Here is an 18,250-nt window from a genome sequence, read left to right on the forward strand (position 1 = left end):
GAACCTTATAGGTTGGCAATCTCATACACAGCAAATATGATACGTATGTATGAATATCAAAAATAGCATAAATGAAAGCACCAAAATTCTACTGTTCATTTTATGCTTGACGTTGAGATTTTTTGACATCTCGGTTCATGTTACTATATAGACTTACTCCATAAAAGGTAGACAAAAGAAAGATAAAGTCTTCATAGGCAAAGCCATCTAGAAAGAGAAAAGCAACTGCAGGAAGAGGAAACATTTCTCCTTTTTCCAATTTCTATTTGATCCATTTTCTAAGCCAGGCACTCTGCTCACTTTTTCCAAATCTTTAGGACATAAGCTCTAAAATCATTTAAAATCAGTCAGCTTGAACTAAAGTTTGTATCAGTGGTCTAAATCCAATTCCTGCCCCCTGCAACTCCCGCTCCCAACTCATATGGAAAGGATAACAGGCTACACTGGTTCACCTCGTTGTTGTTGTTTAGTCACTAAGTTGTGTCTGACTCTTTGCAATCCCATGGACTGTGGCCCACCAGGCTTCTCTGTCTATGGGATTTCCCAGGCAATAATACTGGAGTGGGTTGTCATTTCCTTCTTCAGGGAAATGGCAAATACATCTAGAAATGGTAAGTTAACTTCAGAAAGACAGACTAGTTTCCTTTGGTCTCCATGGCATTAAGGTCACACTATTTATGATGCAAATATTCATTCTCCTTGCGTGCATGCATGCTAAATCACTTCAGTTGTGTCTGACTCTATGAATCATAGGCCACCAGGTTCCTCTCTTAATGGGATTCTTCAGGTAAGAATACTAAGGTGGGTTGCCATGCCCTCCTCCATGGGATCTTCCTGACCCAGGAATCAAACCCATGTCTCCTGCATTGGCAGGCAGATTCTTTACCATTGAGACACCTGGGAAACATTGGTTCACCTAGTGCGGTACTTTTGGATGAGTTTTTTTTTTTTTTGGATGAGTTTTAAAACATAGTCAAAGTCCATCCCTGCAGAGAGATCATCATGAAATCTTACATTTGCTGTTCCTTGTTTACTCTGTAGATCTGCTGATAAATGACCAAACTAGCATATTTATTAAGAAAACTTGAGGGTAAAGTGGAAATGATTCTACTGGGTTGGCCAAAATGTTCATTCAAGTTTTTCCATAAGATGTTAGACATGAGTACAGATTCTGAGAGCTGGAGGTAGATATTATAAAGACTGTGTAGGACAGGAATAGTAGAATAAGCTCCAACTATTGGGAACATAGCCAAAGTTCTTGAAATACATAAATATATTCCAACACAAAAGCAGCTATTTGCTGATTTTGATGGCATAGAAAGAATTTTAGTGAATATCTTAATATCCACATTTTTGATTATTTCACTGTTAAATGTTTCTAGTAAAGAGAAGCAAATGAAGTATCAACCTATAGTGCAACTTCTATAGGACATCCCATACTCTTCACACATCTTCTCCCCAAAACCACCCCCATTCCCACACACAACCACACATGTGTATATACATGTGTGTGTGTGTGTGTGTATATACCAGTTCAGTCGCTCAGTCGTGTCCTACTCTTTGTGACCCCATGAATCACAGCATGCCAGGCCTCCCTGTCCATCACCAACTCCCGGGGTTTACCCAAACTCATGTCCATCGAGTTGGTGATGCCATCCAGCCATCTCATCCTCTGTCGTCCCCTTCTCCTCCTGCCCCCAATCCTTCCTAGCATTAGAGTCTTATATATGTGTATATATATATATTTATATATTATATATATATATATATAACTATAATATCAAACCTGCATACTAAAACCTAACAAAAATAAAAGGCTGACAATTCATTTGCTGAAAGGCTGAGGAAGGAGATGAATGGAATAGATATTCTGCTACTAAACCCTCAGTCCAATGTGAATTTAGTATGGTTTTTGAAAATATGCACAAACTTACCACAAAGACAAATTTTGCACATTTTCCTAAACTCATGGTGTGTGTGTGTACTCCTTTAGTCAATAATAACATTGTTAATGATGGAATGAACCATCCTTTCTACATATAAACAGAGTGCTAAAATTACATTTATTACTATGAAGTCTGGACTGTAAGTTTCTGTGTGAAAAGCCCTAATCTTGGTGGTCTGAAAAGTATGTCATGGAGACAAAGGAACACCTTTTGCTTCTCTCACTTAAATTATAGGGGAAAAAAGCAGTACTCCTTTGTTCAAAGGCCTATTCTCTGATCTTGACCTGGAGATAATTTTATTTTAAAGGTGAAATGCTGTTTTCAAGATACTTGAAAATACAGGTCTCTGAGGAAAAGAAAAATATTTTGCTTCCAAACAATTATTTATATTCTTCCTCTGATCAAAGATCCACTTTCAATAGTTTGATACTATTCCTTGACTCTTCAGATGCTGTGAAGGATAAGAATATTTTATACTTGGTCATCTTTGTTGTTTTAAATTTTGCTTTGCAAATAAATTTTAACACAACAGTAATATGTATTCATTCTTTTATCTAGGATTTTGACTCAATGAACAGTTATGGTAGTCACAATTAAATTTTAATTCTCTTGCTTCTTGGATCATTAGGGCTACAGAACATTTTGTCAGTCTTCCACATATTTGTTTAAAAGTCACTATGTCTTCTCTATCATCATGTTTTTAGGGAAAGTTGAAAATTCTAAATTATAGCATAAATAAAACCATACCACTTCTCCACCATTGTAAGTTGACTCTTACAAGAGCTATTGCAATTTTGAATATCTTGCCTGAGCCTAAAGCATTTAAACATTCCACTAAGTATAGTGTATTTTGGTGTGGTACTCATAAGAGATGCATTAAGTCAGTGATAATACAATTCTATTACTGTAGTTAATGTTTTCATTAAAGGCAATAAATCCTGTACTGTGACTTTAGTCTGCTTTGTATTTTTTTCTAAAATGCTATTACAGTTTTTTTTTTTTTTTTATCTTCTGAAGGAGACAATTTAAAAGAATACATGTTCTTAGTAGAAAATTGAAAGTAGTAAATGCTAAAGATATGAAAATATCTCTTTTAAATGACTTATCTATTGTTACAATTTTAAATTATCCTGTAAAATGAGAATTTTGGGGAGGAGCCTAAATACCCAAAAGGCTACCCACCCCAGTATTCTGTCTTGGAGAATTCCATGGACAGTCCATGGAGTCACAAAGAGTCAGACACAAATGAGCCACTTTTACTTTCACTTTCAAATACCCAAATGTAATGACTAAAGTGTTACTATCTTAAAATTTAGATAAAAGAGATGCTTCTTGAAAATACCTCATATCTTGTGTAGAGGAAAAGGAATATTTTATATTAGGCAGTGTTTGAACATTTAGTGATTATTTATTCATGCTTGGCATTGTCAACATGTTAAGAAAACAAAAATTTCAAAAATTTGAAAATAAAGCAAAAGGATGAGTTTGTGCCTTTCCAGTGTTTAACTGGCACTTGCTACATGGGTCTAGTAGTCTCATTTGAAGATTATTTATCTCTTTAGGAGTATGCACGTTTCTTTGACTTACTGTTTACTACTGGATACGATGTTTTACAACTCTTTAAAAGTTGATATTAACTTTCATAAAAATTGGAGAAGGAAATGACAACCCACTCCAGTACTCTTGCCATGGAAAATCCCATGGTCAGAGGAGCCTGTCCATGGGGTTGCAAAGGGTCGGACACGACTGAACGACCTCACTTTCACTTTCATAAAAATTACAGTGATGCAAATGATCTACATACAATAAGACATCAAATGGATTTTGTCCCATAGACATGCAAATGATTTATGCCCAATGAAAAGATAATTCCAAAGTTAGTTTTATTACAGTCAAACCGTAGCCAGCTTTGAATCTAAGCATCAATCTTGTTCCAGTGTCTATAAATAACTTTATTTCTCTTCAGTTCAGTTCATTTCAGTCGCTCAGTCGTGTCCAACTCTTAGCGACCCCACGAATCGCAGCAGCCAGGCCTCTCTGTCCATCATCAACTCCCGGAGTTCACTCAGACTCACGTCCATCGAAGCAGTTACACTCCTTCTAACAAGCATTTCCTTCTAGCTGGCTACCTCATTAGTGATTTAAGTAAATCTTTGATACAGGCTTATATTTTTTAAGGGAATCGTGTTCTTTAACTTTTGAAAGTCATATTTTAACAAGGTTTTGTTCATCCGGCTGGCTCTTCTCTCTTTAAATTATATATACTGTGCTGTGCTTAGTCACTCAGTCAAGTCTTACTGTTTGTAACCCCATAGACTGTAGTCTGCCAGACTCCTGTCCATAGGGAATCTACAGGCAAGAATACTGAGGTGGGTTGCCATGCCCTTCTCCAGGGGATATTCCCAACCCAGGGATTGAACCCAGGCCTGCCACATTGCAGACATATTCTTTACCAGCTGAGCTAGCAGAGAAGTGCTTAAACTATATATAATGGGGGCTAAATTGCACAAAATCTGCCTCACATTTCTATAATACTATTTAATAATTCCTTCTAATTATTTATTGGCTTAAATCAGTTTCTAAATTTTTTCCTCTTGGGCCTACCTCTGAAACATTGGCTCTCACTACCTGTGTCTATTTTAGAATTAAAAACTTAAATTGGGCTTTAAATCAAATTTGTCACTTTCCTTCTATATATTTTTTTTATTTTTAGGCATACTTAGAAGTATGCCTAAAAGTTTTGGGCTTCCCAGGTGGTGCTGGGAGTAAAGAATTAATTGGTGTGACTGGAGTGACAACAGAACAAAATGGAGAGCTGGAGAGATACTTGACTCAGGTCACAGAGAAGCCTAAACAAATAATAAATACCATACACTTGTTAGCATATTTGTGGGCAATTTGATCATATGCATCATATGCAATATCCATCCCTAATCACTGATGTCTTTTCTAAGTCGCTGAAGTACTTCAGTGCATATATTATTTCTTTAGATTAATGAGTATCATAGACTGAGATATAACCACTCTCACATAAAGCTAATTGATTTAATTAGTTGAATTAATCAGTCAATATTTTTTCATTAAATCATTTCACAACTTGCTATATCCTGCTTACAGTGATAATTTTAAAAAGTAAATTGCTTCATATGAAAGTGAATTCTCAAAGACAACTATGAAAAATTGGATTCAGTAAATCAAGTCCAGGGTCCATATGCATGCATACTAAGTTGCTTCAGTCATGCCTGACTATTTGCGACCCTATGGACTGCAGCAAGTCAACCTCCTCTGTCCACGGGATTCTCCAGGCAAGAATTCTGGAGTGGGTTGCCATGCCCTCCTCCAAGGGATCTTCCCTACTCAGGGATGGAACCTGAGTCTCTTAATTCTTCAGCACTGTAGGCAGATTCTTACTATTACTATTCTATCATAAACATCAAGTATTTACCAAGCATCAGGCAAAACCTTTTTCATAAAGCCATGTATATTTAAGAATGTTTTGCTGAGAGCATTACAACAAAAGCATGAATAGTTTGATCAAAATCGCAGAGCACTAAGTTAACTATTGGAGAAAGGCAAAGTTTGAAGAATGGATATTTATTTACCTAATTCAGTTTCAACTTCCTTCTCCAGACTAAAAATAAAATGTGAAAATAACATCTAATGAACAGTGAACTATCAAATGTGGCGAGTGATTCTTATTCTTTCTTTTTACTTGAATGTAGTAGTTCATCACATTTTATGACATTTTTTCCCCCAAAATGCTGAGTGGATGTTTGTTCTTGGAGAAGGAAATGACAATGCACTCCAATATTCTTGCTTGGAGGACCTCGTGGATAGAGGAGCCTCCTGGGCTGCCGTCTATGGGGTCGCACAGAGTCAGACAAGACTGAAGTGACTTAGCATGCATGCATGCATTGGAGAGGGAAATGGCAACCCACTCCAGTATTCTTGCCTGGAGAATCCTGTGGACAGAGGAGCCTGGTGAGCTGCCGTCTATGGGGTTGCACAGAGTCGGACACGACTGAAGTGACTTAGCCGCAGCAGCAGTAGCATGCTTGTTGGCCAAATGTTTTTAACATAGCATACACCTTCTTTACATCCTGGCTTATTTGCTCACACTGAGTGGATGTTTTAATAGACTGAACTTTCAATAAGTAATTTACCATAAAAAAATTAAACAATGAAATAATAAAAATAAAAATTATCCTAGGATTCAGTAAATATATATAATGTATAGAAACAAATTATTCCTCTCAGAAAATGGTTAATATTATGAGAATTTGTAGGATGAAAAATCTGACCTTAAGATAAAAGTTTAATCCTAATAACTGCAATTTGAAAACTGAAGTCAACATAATTTCCTGACTTTATGTTGGACAACACTCAGACTGAACATGCTTTCCTGTTTATATGTCAAATAATACTGAGAATAAGCAAAATCACTTTTGTTACTTTACTCAGAAAATTCTTGCTCCTGAAAGATAAGACTGTGAAGCAACTGAAATAGCTTACTTATCTGGACTAATTGGTTGCTTATCAAGAATTGCTTCAAAACGTTTGCTCACTATGCCAACTAATGCAAAGCTATTATGCTATAATTACACAATCTTAACCAATTCTCTTTCTTGAAACACTTTCCTTAAAATCACTAAGGTCTGGCTCTGAAATTTTATAAATATACTTCTCTGATGTTACCCTTCTAGGATACTACTAAGATTCTATCCAGGTAATATTATCCTACTGCAGTAATGCAATATGATTAATACATTTAATTTCAGTCATTCAGTGGTGGATTTTTTTTTTTTTGTAGTTGTAGAGTGGTGGTATTTTTCTTTTGGTCTATCTGTCTTTCTTTGTGTCTGTCTGTCTTTATTTTTGTTGGACTTTTGAGACATTTCAGGTTGACAACTTGGAGATTTCACTGATATTCAATACAAAGTCCTTGTTGCCATGGTTAAAATTTTTCAATACAATTTTAAAAATGTGTGTCCATATAAAAATGTAGCTTAGTAGTTCTTTGACTTCCTGTATTCTACTTTTGTGTTACGTAGGAGAGAGGGGGTGTGTGGGAAAGGTTTTAATTTATTTAAAGTAGTAATTATTGTGAAAGGCATCCCCAGAGAGAGCTTCCTTGGTTGCTCAGTGGTAAAGAATCTGCCTGCACTGCCAAAGACCCAGGTTTGATCCCTGGGTCAGCAAGATCCCCTGGAGAAGGGAATGGCAACCCACTCCAGTATTCTTGCCTGGAGAGTTCCATGGACAGAGGAGCCTGGAGGGCTACACTCCATGGGGTTGCAAAGAGTTGGACCCATTTGAGCAACTAACTCTGACTGACAGATCCCCAAGGAGGGATAGAAAAAGGGGATTACAGAACTGTTTTTACTACTGTTCTTCCAGTAATTTAGATAAACTTGAATGCCTTTAGAATTGATTCAAAAAGAAGAACATTTTTTTTTACTTTTCCAATTATGGATTTTATTAACAATTGTTAATTATTTCCTTAATTCTATTGCATCAATAAAATGAAAATGGATATAGTTAAAAATCTTCTCCTTAAGTCTACTCTACAAGTTAACTTTCAGATATTGAAATAGTCATATGGTTACTACATTAGAAGAATTCTTATCTATAAAAGGGTACTTTCTAATTACATTTCTATGGGCCAATTGACCTAACACAATATTGTATTTTGTTACAAAATATTTTAACAGTTTGAAAATTTTCTTAAAACATTAAAAGTCTTGGTTGTTTTAAATATTCTGCTTGTGCCTCAGCCAGAGGTGGTAGGCAAGTGCTCTAGTCCCTGTAGCTCCATGACGATTGACAGGCATGAGAAGTTCATACAGGGGATACTCCTTGAATGCCAGATGTTGATGGCCAGGTCAGAAACAACTGGAGAGACAATTCAAGAGACAACCAAGTCAGGATAAGATTAAACAATAAGGTTTATCTCCTATACAAGGCCAATCTTCTGAGAGTGGGGGGCAATAGCTATCTTACACGATAGATAGAAACAAACGCAGAGAGTCAAACTGTTGGGAGCCGTGTTAGGCATTACTGACAAAATGGAGGCACAACCTCAACCTTCTCTTTTCATCCCACAGGCACGGTCCCCGGATGAAGGAGTTAGGTTTTGTGATTCTGACTTATTCTTTCCTTTCTTCGGTTGAGTTGGCTGGAAAGAATGTTAAGGTGCTTATTGTTCTTGAGAGAAGCATGAGAAAGCACAAAGCCTTCTGCAATTGTGCCCAGAAAATAATCTATAAAGTAACCATTGACATTTGTTCAAGGATTTTTACAAAGAATGTCCCAGGATGAGCTGCAGCTTGAGGCCATGGGAAGGATTGTTATCTGAGACCTATTTGTGAGGGAAATATTTATGGCAAAAGGAGTGTGCTGAGCTTAGGTTTAGGAATAATTAAGAATAGCTAGAAGCCTTTTTAGGAGATAGTGATCTTAAGATGCTAGGGGCAAACAAGATTCAGAAAGATAAAAATAAACTAAGGAATGTAGCATGAGTTACAATGTAATCACAAGCTAAGTATAGGACACATAAGAGGAAGTAGGTAATAGATAGTAAAGCCTATTCTGAGAGAATCGCTGAAGCAGGAGCTCTGTATGTAGGGCAACAATGATTTCTGGAGACAATAAATCTGGGTGGTGAAAACTAAAAATGTCAAACCTCTGACCTAATGCTTTTGTCAAAGTATAAAAGAAAACCTGAAGCTTGAAATAAACATGTAGCCCTGCACCTTGAGTCAGAGGCTACATCATTATCCGCCAACACCGCTCACCCCTTCAGGCTGATTCCTTGGCTGCTGGAGCTGGACTCCGGCAAGTGGCGCCCAACGTGGGCCATCTGAAGGGTAAGTAACTTCGTGACTGCAATGCAGAGTGGTTAGGATTGTACTTGTGGGTGGCCGGCACCCCTCTGCAGTTTAGGCAAGGTGAGGAGGGTACAGAAGGAATAAGAATATTCTCTAACAAAATGGGTCTCTCTGCATCCAAGAATAGACAAATGTTTATTGAAATATTACTTCCCATGCTAGCCCATAGAGGTATTAGGGTAAGCATAGGAAGACTGTCTAAATTTCTAATTTTTGTCCAAGAGCAATGCCCATGGTTTCCTGAGGAGGGCACCGTAAATCTAGAAACCTGGACTAAGGTTGGAGATCAGTTACATTTGTTTTATACTTTGCATGGGCCAGAAAAGTTTCCTGTGGATGCTTTTGCTCTGTGCAATATGATCAGGGATGTCCTGGACCCTCGGCATGAGGCTGTCAGACAGCCTATGGGAGAGGCTACAGCGGTGGATGGTGGGTCTCGGCCTTCTGAGCAGATCATGTTTTCTGCCATTGACAAAAACAGGAGGGAGACTGTGCTCTACCTCTGGAGGAGAGGGAGGACTTGCAGGACGCTGTGGCTGGGCGCCCTAGCGAAGCCCTGCCTCCTATATGCAAACCTTTAGAAATTTATCCATCACTTTCTGATTTAAGGCGATCACCGCTGCCTCCATTTGCGCCTCCCAGGGCCCAGGAGTTCCCCACGTTGCCCCCAAAAACCTCCCAGAGCATTGCTTGAGGCTGAGGAAAATAAAGAGTTTTCTGAAACAAAGGAGCTTTTGAAGCAGATGCATACACAATATACAGAGCGTTCTCCTCGGAGAAAACCTCCTCAGGGGGCCTCACCCAGGCTAGAAGAGAAGCAGAACAACAGGGAGACTTGGAATTACCAAAACAGAAGGGGGAAGCGAGGAAGAGGGAAAATGGGAACTGGTCCCATATAAGCTACTGAAAGAGCTTTAAACAAGCTTGTCATTATTATGGGTCTGCTGCTACTGCTGCTAAGTCACTTCAGTCATATCTGACTCTGTGCGACCCCATAGATGGCAGCCCACCAGGCTCTGCCGTCCCTGGGATTCTCCAGGCAAGAACATTGGAGTGGGTTGCCATTTCCTTCCCCAATGCATGAAAAGTGAAAACTGGAAGTGAAGTCGCTCAGTCGTGTCGGACTCTTCACGACCCCGTGGACTGCAGCCTACCAGGCTCCTCCATCCATGGGATTTTCCAGGCAAGAGTACTGGAGTGGGGTGCCATTGCCTTCTCCAGATTATGGGTCTACCTCCCCCTATACACTCACCCTGCTAGATGCCTTGGCTGGAAGGTGGATGACACCATATGATTGGAGAACGGTGGCAAAGGCTTGCCTTCCTGGAGGAGAGTTCCTCCTGAGGTTGGCAGAGTATGGTAAGTTGGCTAGACTACAGTCAGCAGAAAACAAAACCTCTAATGATGCACAGCTCAGGACAGTGCGATCTGTGGCATTAAAAGGAGATGGAGAATATGAATCAACATAGCCTAAGCAAGGTTGTCTAAAGAAGCACTTAATCGGATTATGGCATGGAAATTTTTGCCCCCTTCAGATGGAAAGTTATCTTGGCATGGAATATCAAACAGGGACCTGATGAGAGATATGAAGACTTTGTGGCCAGATTGAAAACTGCTATAGAAAGAACTATTAAGAGTACTGAGCCAGCAGAGATAGTTCTTAAACAATTGGCTTATGAGAATGCCAATGCTACCTGTCAGGCATTGCTTAGACCTGTTAGAAGTAAAGGAAGTCCTTGGACTTAGGTACAAACCTGCCAGGAAGTAGGAACTTCCTTTATGTAGGGGATTGCCTTAGCCACAGCTTTGAGGGGAGAAACTGCTGCCCAAGTTATTCAGGGAATGAGAAAAAAGATTAATCCTAATGGAAACGATTCTACAAATAAAAACTGTTTCTCTTGTGGCCAAATGGGGCATTTTTGCCAGCAATGTCCTGCCAAGCAGGGACAACAAGCCGTGCCAATACAGACTAAAACTAACCCTCCAAAGACACCTTGCTCCCGATGCCAGAAGGGGTATCTTTGGGCAAAAGACTGTAGATCTAAATTCCATAAGGATGGGACTATGCTAACCCCCCAAGTACAAGGAAGTAATTTTTCCCAGTTTCAGGGAAATGGGCAGCAGGGGCAGCCCTGGCCCCAGACAACAATAGGGGCAATCACGTTGAAACCCTTTATTCCCTTTGTTCCATCTCAGAACTCCTCAGAGCAACCCCAGGTAGCGCAGGACTGGACCTCAGTTCCACCACCGCAATAATATTAAGCCCTGACTTACCAGTTACTCCGATTCCAAAGGGCATGGCTGGCCCCCTACCTGAGGGCATTATAGGACTTGTGCTGGGGCGTAGCTTGCTTTCCCTTCAAGGAATTTTGGTGGTGTCTGGTGTAGTAGATTCTGATTATACTGGGGAAATTAAAGTTTTGATCTCATTGCCTGCCAAAACTGTGCAAATTAATAAAGGTCAAAGAAAAACACAGCTTTTGCTTTTACCTTATTATCAGACAAGAAGAACCTTGTCTTCTCAAGCTAGGGGCCCCAGAGGATTTGGATCTAGTGATCTAGTCTTTTGGGTACAGGAAATTACAGCTTCCAGGCCTTTGAAAGATATTTTAATTCAAGGAAATAGAATGTCAGGGCTGTTGGATACTGGAGCAGATGTCTCTTGCATTGCTGGAAAAGATTGGCCCTTGTCCTGTGTGACACGTTTGACCAATGCTGGCTTGGTGGAAATAAGGTCAGTGCCCTCGGTTGATAAGAGCTCACAAATTTTGACATGGTCAGATGAGTAGGGGGCACAAGGCACCTTTTGTCCATATGTGATTCCTTCACTACCTTTTTCTTTATGGGGGATAGATATGTTATCTCAGATGGGAATGCTTTTATACAGCCCAGATGAAAAGGTTACTAACCAAATGCTGCAAATGAGGTATAATCCTGACAAGGGGCTTGGTAAAAATCAGCAGGGAATTGCTTCTTCATTAGAAACAGTTCCTAACAAGAATAGAGAAGGTTTAGGATATTCAAATTTATCCTAGAGGCAGTTGCTCTTGCTGTCGACCCTATTACCTGGAAATCTGATGATCTGGTATGGGCGGAGCAATGGCCCTTAACAGCTGAAAAGCTGCACGCAGCTGAGGATTTAATTATGGGACAACAGGCAGCCCGCCATATAGAGCCTTCTAATAGCCCTTGGAATACTCCTATTTTTGTCATTAAGAAGAAATCAGGAAAATGGAGATTGTTACAAAATTTAAGAGCTATAAAGGCAACTATGGAAGACATGGGGGCCCTTCAGCCGGGTCTCCCTTCCCCAGTAGCTGTGCCCTTTCAATATGATGTGATAGTTATAGATCTACAGGATTGTTTCTCTACCATCCCCCTGGTTGTTCAGGATTGTAAAAGGTTTGCTTTCAGTCTCCCTTCAGCTAATTTTAAACAGCTCTATGGAAGGTTTCAATGGAAGGTTTTGCCTCAGGGAATGAAAAATAGCCCCACCTTGTGTCAGAAATTTGTGGATCAAGCTGTGCAGAATGTTAGAGGAAAGTATAAAGATCTATATTTGATACATTATATGGATGATATTTTGGCTGCCCATAAGGATAGAGCCTTGTTGCAACAAATCTTATCTGAATTGATTGAGGCCTTGGAAAACTGGGGTTTGAAGATAGCTCCAGATAAGATACAAGTAAATCCTCCTTTTTCTTATTTAGGGAGGGTGTTAAATACCCATACTGTGAGTCATGTCCCTTTGCAGCTGCTGAGAGATCATTTACTAACTTTAAATGATTTCCAGAAATAATTAGGGGATATTAAGTGGATACACCCACATTTAAAACTGACTACTGCAGATTTAAAGCCCTCTTTTTGATTGCTTAAAAGGCGATCCTGATCTCAGTTCTAAGAGAATATTGACTAGTGAGGCGGAGTTGGCTCTTGTTTAAGTGGATGAGGCTTTGAATGATCAGTTGCTACTGCTAAGTCACTTCAGTCATTTCTGACTCTGTGCAACCCCATAGACGGCAGCCCACCAGGCTCTGCTGTCCCTGGGATTCTCCAGGCAAGAACACTGGAGTGGGTTGCCATTTCCTTCTCCAATGCATGAAAGTGAAAAGTGAAAGTGAAGTTGCTCAGTCGTGTCTGACTCTTAGCAACCCAATGGACTGCAGCCTACCAGGCTCCTTGGTCCATGGGATTTGCCAGGCAAGAGTACTGGAGTGGGGTACCATTGCCATCTCCGAATGATCAGTTAATTAGGATTAATATTACCAGAGGATGGGATTTAATTATTCTCACCATAGAACATACACCTACAGGGTGCTCGTGGCAAGAAGGCCCATTGGAATGGCTCCATCTACCAGTGACCCCAAGAAAAATGGTTTTGTCTTATCCCAGCTTGATGGCACAATTAACTATAAAAGGTAGAAAAAGAAGTGTGGAACTTTTTGGAAAGGAAGTAGCAAATATAGTCATTCCATTTAATAATGATCAACTGCAATTTCTTTTACAAAATAGTGATGATTGGCAAGTTTCCCTGATAGATTTCAGGGGTCAAATTTTGTTTCATTTGCCCTCAAGCCCACTTTTGCATTTTTTGAAAACACATTCTGTGATTTTTCCGAGGAAATTTTCTATTCAACCTTTGGAAGGGGCAGTTTTAGTTTTCACTGATGGTTCCTCTAATGGTAAAGCAGTCACAGTTATTAATGGAAAATCCCATATTCAGGTAACTGAACAGACATCTGCCCAGAGAGATGAGTTAAGAGCAGTTATTTGGGCTTTTCAACATTTGAGAGACTGTACCTTCAATCTTTTGACTGATTCCCAATATATTGTAGGGTTGTTTCCTCATATTGAGACTGCTAATACTCTGGAGAATAAGACTACCATCTTTTCCTTCTTATTTGATTTACAGAAGGAGATTAGGCATAGAGATAAGAAATATTTTGTGGGACATATTAGAGCCCATTCCGGCTTGCCCGGCCCTTTACATGAAGGAAATGCTTTGGCAGATGCATTAACTAAAGTAATTGCTTTAAACTTACATGAAAAGATTGACAAGGCCAAAAATTCTCACAAAATTCACCGTCAAAATGGAGCTGGTTTAAGGTATGAATGTCATATCCCTAGGGAGGCAGCTAGACAAATAGTTAAGTTATGTCCAAATTGCCCAACAATTGCCTAAACCGTTAGGAGTAAATCCCCGAGGCCTTAGGCCTAATGCTCTCTGGCAAATGGACATCACTCATACCCCAGGCTTTGGAAAACTTTCCTTTGTGCATGTTACTGTGGATACCTTTTCTCATGTTATTACAGCCTCTGCTAGATCAGGTGAAGCAGCAAAAGATGCAATTCATTACTCGTTTCAATGCTTTTCCCAAATAGGACTCCCTGAACAGATAAAAACAGATAATGCCTCAGCTTATACTTCTGCAGCTTTTAAGAGATTTTGTCAACAATTTTCTATAGTACATTCAACAGGAATACCTTATCATCCCCAAGGCCAAGCCATAGTGGAAAGGGCACACCAGACTTTAAAAACTCAGATAGCTAAATTAAGGCAGGGAGAATTTAAGTATTCCTCTCCACATCATGTTCTACACCATGCTTTGTTTGTAATTAATCATTTAAACGTGGACACACAGGGGCAGACTGCAATGATGAGACACTGGATTCCTGAAGGGACTACAACTCGGCCCCTGGTCAAGTGGAAGGACCTCCTTTCCAGAGAGTGGAAAGGGCCAGATGTGCTGTTAACTTGCCGGAGAGGGTATACTTGTGTGTTTCCACAGGATTCCACTTCACCTGTTTGGATTCCTGACAGACTGATTCAACATGTCCAGTCCCATGAGATCTCTAAGATCATGAAGACCCCTGAGGTCACTGAGATCCCCGGAGTCCTGGAGTCTGGGACCAAGGAAAGATAGGGAGATCAGAAGCTCGTCAATTCCAGACCTGAGGGAGCCAAGGAGAAGCCAAAGGGCGAGTGACCCTTCACCTGAGGCTTCACCGCTAGTACATCGCTTCAGACACCTGGCACTTCAGGAGAGACATGCTGATCGAGTCTAATCATATTCTGCTCCATCTCATCGCTGTCATCGTACTCAAACAACTACTTCCAGCAGGGTGCCAATAGGGAGCCAGCTGAAACATCTTGCTCAGCAGGCTGAAGAATTAATAGAAAGGGGGAGAAACGAGACCACTCCTATGGGAATGTTTGTGGCTATGCTTGCTGTGCTGGCTTGTCAGCCAAGGCCGTCCAGTGCAGAAAAGGTTCATTGGGCCTATTTGCCTGATCCACCTTCTTTCCAGCCTGTTGATTGGATGAATGAGCCCATTCGTGTCTTTGTTAATGATACTCATCTTTTGGGCGGGGCTTCCATCTATCCTAATTGCCGGGGACCAGCCCTGGCTGATCCAGAGTATTCGAAGCGGGGACGGCGTCGACGACCTATTTATTTAAATATTTTATCAAAGATATAAAGAGTAATAGGATGAGGATAGCTCAGTAGGAAAATTCAGTGGAGAAAAGAGGCTGAGTAGCTTGGTTTATGTGGGAGACCAATAAAACTTCAAGACAAGAAGTTTGCACCACTTACGTAGGCCACAGGCATCCTTCCATTCTCCCAAAAGAGAGGAGACACTGAGGCCTCCCCGGTCGGATCTTAGAAGCCCAGGCATAATTAGTAAGCATGGCGGGTTCCGTGCTCCAGATGGAGACTCAGCCAGAATTTGGGAGAGAGAGAGAGACATGGGGAGACCAAGTTTCGGTGAACAAGGCCCGCACTTTATTTTCCAAAGTAGTTTTTATACCTTAAGTTGTGCATAGAGGATAATGGGGGAAGGGGTGGAGTCATGCAAGGACAGCAGTTCCTGGTCCTGATCAAAGCCAGGCTTTCAAACTTATCATATGCAAAAGTTCAGGTGAATTACATCATCTTCTGGCCAGGAGGCCTGTTAACATTTTAAGAAACTTATCTTTCTCTAAAGGTGATTATTCCAAAGTCAGGAACCAGCCTCCAAAAAAGCATTGGACAAAGCTGCATTCCTATAGGGCAAAGGTGAGGTGGGCTCAATCAAGAAAAGAATTAACTCAAGGGTCCAAGGTTACAAACATTGAGCTACTACTTACATTTCTATACACCCATTATATCAATCAATACACTGCCAAGGACACAGTAGGTAAGGGGTATGGAGACTTAGCAGCAAACATTGGCCCATTAAATGAAAAACCCTTCACCAACACAATTTCTAATCAATCTTTTAACTACTCAAAAGAATCTCTGTTTAGACAGTTTAGAACATCTCCTCCCTCTCACAGTTGGGAGGCTCTGAACAATCACATGTGGCCGAAAAAACCTATTCAGGCAGGCTAGAGGATTTCCAAAGGAGTTTGTAGGTTAAACACTGTCACACCCAGGAATTATTAACTGGAGCTGTAAGCTAACTCTTTTTCCAGAGAGAGGTAGTGGGGGACAGCCCCCCATAAAGTCAGAGGTGTAGGTGAAAGCACAAAGCATAAAGTAGGCAGACTCTGGTTTGGGGGGTAGATGCTCGAGAATTTCCAGGGAGACTCCTGAGGCTTGATCCTGCCTTTGCATATGCCAAGCCTCCTTCCTCATGACCTTTGCCACGGGCGGAGCTTGCTTCCCACACCTAATAATGCTAAAGCAGTGGTCAGTGGTCCCTTCAATTTCTCAGGTGTGTCCGTTTATCCACCTATTTGCTTTGCCATACCTGCCTCCTTACAAGGATCAGCTCTGGTTTTGAATAGATGTGTTAGCACTTCCTTGAAAGGCATGCTTACTGATCCTCCCAGAAGCAATGGCAAGAGAGACTTTTGGTCCTTACAGCTGCTGATGCCAGGGGCGCAAGAAAAACTATATGGTGCCATAAAACAGGCAGCCCCTCATTTAAAGGACTTTCTGAGCTGTGCACTCCCGCCTCTGGATTCTGATGAACAAGGACTACAGACCTGGGAAAACATAGCAGAATTTCTGGCTTTCCTCATTGGAAAGAATTAATGTATGCCATAAAGTTATCTATTCCCATTGTTGCCACCAGACATTTTCTGACCAAATGGGGGTGCCCCTATCTTTCGGATCAATGATTGAACTTGATTTTTGAAGAACCTTATAGCTCCATATGGAATGATTCATTCATCCCTTATCCTTTAGCAATTACTAGGTGGCATGTTAATGGATGGGTTCCTCCTTTAGTGAGTTTCAGTGGAACACGTCCCATGCAGCCTGAATTATGGAGAGCATTGGCTGCTATGGCACCTGTGACTTTACATAGACCTTTAAATGAACAAAGATATATTGTACGGGTCTGCATACATTCTCCCTATGCCTTTTTGTTGGCCAGAAATCGGAATGATTTGGGAGTTTTTGAAGGAGAAAGTGCTTATAATGTCAAATGTGTGAATTGTTTTATATCAAATTGTGTTGATGGGAATGATTATACTAATTATAAGGCTGTGATGATTGTAAAGCAGCCACCATATTTGATGGTTCCTGTAAAATTAGAGGGACAATGGTTTGATCATTATGCATTGAAAGTTCTGTATGAATTTAATGGCTTAATTTCTCGACCTAAGAGATTCATTGCAGCTCTGATTGTGGGAATAACTGCCTTGATTGCCATAATTGCTTCAGTTATGGTTTCTGCTGTTGCCCTGTCAAAAGAAGTGCATGCTGCCTCCTTTGTCGATCAGCTGTCCAAAAATGTCTCCATAGCTCTCACTACACAGGAAATTATAGATAGGAAAATAAAATATAAGGCCAATGCTTTAGAAGAAGCAGTCCTGCTTATAGGCCAAGAGATTACAAATTTAAAAATCAAGTTGTCTTTAAGGTGCCATGCTGAATTTAAATGGATGTGCGTTACCCCACTCCAAGTGAATGATTCCATACATTCTTTGGGACGTATTAGGAATCATATTTTAGGCGTCTGGAATCATTCAGATTTTAGTATTATATTTCTAAGTTACACTAAGATACTCAGAGTATGAAGCAGGCGGAGTCTGACTTTTCCTCTCAATGGCTTTCTAATTCCCTTTTTAAAAATCTGGAGGGATATCTGTCCCATATCTTTTCTACAATAATGATTAATACAGCCATGTGGTTATGCCTGTTGGTTCTGATTTGTGTATTAGCCCTGTGACTTTTCAGAATACTCAATTGAAGTGTTTCTGCTTTATCTACTGAGTTTCATAGTTATGCTCTAAAAAATTAAAAAAGGGGGAGCTGTCGGTAGCCGCATTAGGTATTACTGACAAAATGGAGGCACGGCCTCAACCAATACCCTCTCTTCATCCCACAGGCATGGTCCCAGGATGAAGGAGTTAGGTCTTGTGATTCTGACTTGTTCTTTCCTTTCTTCAGTTTAGTTGGCTGGGAAGAATGTTAAAATGCTTAT

Source organism: Bos javanicus, chromosome 26 (assembly GCF_032452875.1).
Source record: "Bos javanicus breed banteng chromosome 26, ARS-OSU_banteng_1.0, whole genome shotgun sequence".
Lineage (NCBI taxonomy): Eukaryota > Metazoa > Chordata > Mammalia > Artiodactyla > Bovidae > Bos > Bos javanicus.